General features: G+C 51.3%; 1 long non-coding RNA gene across 1 annotated transcript; it reads right to left on the bottom strand.

Moving 5' to 3' along the window:
• Nucleotides 1-496: 496 nt before the first annotated feature.
• LOC146181879 (uncharacterized) lies at nucleotides 497-2897 on the bottom strand. Its single transcript, XR_014700043.1, has 2 exons — nucleotides 2680-2897; nucleotides 497-689 (listed from the first exon to the last, which is right to left on the bottom strand). It is a non-coding gene; the product is annotated as an uncharacterized LOC146181879 (long non-coding RNA).
• Between the last annotated feature and the right edge of the window lie 239 nt (nucleotides 2898-3136).

Below are 3136 nucleotides of genomic sequence, written 5' to 3'. Positions count from 1 at the left end.
CCTCTTTTTCTTTTCTGCTCTATTTTCTGTTCTGTTGCCCCGCCGGGGTGGTGCAGTGGTAAGACGCCGGACTACTGTGCCGGTGTACCCGGGTTCCAACCTGACCTCGGCGGCTGCGTTTCGAAGAAGGCGAAAAGAGGCGTCCGTGTGCTGTGCGACGTCAGCGATAAAGATCCCCAGGTGGTCAAAATTACTCCGTAGTCTCCTCCACTACGACTCCTCTTTCTCTCTTACCACTTTCACTCCCACCTTCCTCCCTTCCCTTACGGCGCGGTTGAGGTGTCCACAAAAACAAGTGAGCGCCTTTCCCTTCCTATAAATCATTTCTCTTCTGTTCGCACGAGGCAGCGGAGGTGGCTCAGCTACAGAGCCAGTAGCAGGCCCGTGCATTTTCTTTTCCTTCTTCCTACAGCCACAACAACAACAGCACTAAATTTTAGCCTTACGAATCGCATATAGTGATGAAAAGAAGATGCCAACAGGACTTGTCCCAGGCTCACCAACTGACAACGCCGACCTTGGCGACGGGGCCCATGGATCGTCGCCATGCTTCAGGGTCACATCCGAGGTCTAGCTGGGTCTCTTGCAGGGTCGTTACGCAAGGCTTGAAATGCACCGTGGGTCGGACGACGACGACCATTGTGATGTACGGGTAGCAGCGTTCTTCAAGCTCCATCGACGCAAGCCGCCTGGAATACAGCAGGAACCACTCCAACATTGCCACGCTTGCACTGAAGACATGGAGCACGCCTTAAAATGTAAATTTGTTTATAGGAAAGGAAAGGCGCAGTATATGCAACACTTAAAACTGATTTACTTATAGGAAGGAAAAGGCACGGTAACTGTCACATGTTTTCTGTGGACACCTCAACCGCGCCGTAAGGGAAGGGAGGAAGGTGGGCGAGAAAGGGCAAAGAGAGAAAGAGGAGCCGTAATGGAGGGCTACGGAGTAATTTCGACCACCTGGGGATCTTTAACGTGCTCTGACATCGCACAGCACACGACGCCTCTTCGTTTCGCCTCCATCGAAACGCAGCCGCCGAGGTCGGGTTCGAACCCGGGTACTCCGGCACAGTAGTCGGGCGTATGCAACACTTAGGTGGCACTTATGCCGGGAAGCAAGTGGAACACTTAGGTGGAACTTATACCGGGAGGCAAGAGAAGGCAGGAAGGGTGAGAGTGATAACTGAAAGAAAGAGGCACCGTAGTGGAGGGCTGAGGAGTAAATTCGACCACCACCTGGGTATCTTTAAGCATGCCCTACAAAGCGAACGAAACGCGAGTGCCGCGTCTCGTAGCCGAGGCGAAAAAGCATCCATGTGGTGTGCGATGTCACGCCACGTTGGAGATGCCCAGGTGATCAAAAGTTATCGATCGGAGATCTAAGCACTGGCTTTGAATCTTAGTCGCGCAGCTTTTAGTGCTACTGCAAAGTTTTCCGCAAGCACAGAGCTATGCAGGATAGTCAAGAAGAACACATTTCACAACATCTAACAAGAAAGAGCAATAAAAGGAAATTTTTACAGTCACAGAGACCGAAGTGGTGGTAGCAGTATACCGGGTATGAAAGCGCTCACGAGAGGCCTCATTCCCGCCGTCCCATGCTGCTTTCTTGGTGCAAAATCATCTTGTAATGCCTTACAATAACTTATTCAAGGAAGCACACGCAGCATGAGCCTAATGGGTATAGGCTGGCCATAGCATTTACATGTTGGCTCCACCGGGGTGGTGCAGTGGTTAGGACGTTCGAACACTGTGCCCAAGTGTGCGGGATGGAATCCCTAATGAAATCTCGATGGTGGCGAAAGCAAGGTGCTCGTTTGTTGTGTGGTATTAGTACACATTAAAGAATCTCAAGTGATCAAAATTTACGAAGCCCTCTAATGCTGCATCTCTCAGCGTCCGAGTCGCTTTGGGACGCTAAACCTCACAAACCTAGCCAAGAACATTGTTACAGTCGAGCAGCCCGAGTTAGCGGCTGCTGCCGACTCAGCCACGTAATGTGCACTTGGGACATCTGGCAAACTTAAGAACAATCAGTGCACGGTGACGTCACCTGCCTCTATCCGGGACTCTCCTGATCCTTAGACACTACCCCTAGGCCATGCGTGAGCGTTGGCACTGCTCGGTTGAAGTGGGGATTGATACTCCTGTTGCGTGGTGTCTCGCATTACGTGGTAACCGCAGGTGGTCGAAATTACACCTCAGCCCTCCACCACGGCTCTTCTTTCTTTCTATCAACTTTCACTCCCATCTCCCTCTCATTCCTTATGATGCTGACAGATACACCGCCTTTCGCTTCCTGTGAACCAATTATTATTATTATTGAGAAATTACGTTAATCGGTACCCGTGAGATAACACAGGGGGTATTAAGGGTTTGGAGATGAACCTTGTAGCAGCGCATTGATTTTGCAGATCGGAGCCATTAAAGCTTTCGCGCGAGGCGGAACTTGAGATGCCCCGAGAATTTTTGCCGGATTCGCAAGCATCGGGCTGAGTCTTGGCGCGCCAATGAAACAATGCCTTTGGCGAAGCGGATAACAAATGCACCCAATCGCCTTATTTTACGCACAGAAACAGCAGCTTCGACAAACATATTACGCGAGGGGTGAGATTGTGTGTGGGGGGGGGGGGGATAATTGCAACTGACCGCCTCGAAAAGTTTCCACCAACTTACCACTTGACGATCTCCATGCAAGAATCCTTGAGTGGTGGCTCCAAGCGAATACTCCGTCTCGTCATATAGCTGGGACATTTCTGGATAGCGACCTGGCACTGGTCGCAAGGCGGCGTTCGATAAGCAATGAGAGGCAAATCAATATGTCGTTGTAGTTGCGATGCTGTCGGCGTGTTCCTGCCGGACGTGCGACAAATGACGCTTTGCAGTACCTCCAGGACCCCTCGTCATACTTAGGCGCAGCAGACAAAGTCGACGTAGCCATCTGTGCTGGAGATGGATTGGATGACGGCGCCATGATAGCAGATGGCGGTCCCGTTCTTTCAGCCTCGGCGTTCGCTTCTTCCATTGTCTATTGAACCACCCGTCCGCCCAGGAATAATCGGGAGTCGCAGCGTCTGATGCGAGCTGCGGATGAATTTCACTACGTAAGGAAACTATGACCTGATCGCTCGTA

The sequence above is a fragment of the Amblyomma maculatum genome, chromosome 8 (genome assembly GCF_055883805.1).
Source record: "Amblyomma maculatum isolate TAMU_Amacu chromosome 8, ASM5588380v1, whole genome shotgun sequence".
Taxonomy (NCBI): domain Eukaryota; kingdom Metazoa; phylum Arthropoda; class Arachnida; order Ixodida; family Ixodidae; genus Amblyomma; species Amblyomma maculatum.
This window is presented reverse-complemented; position numbering and strand designations above follow the sequence as displayed.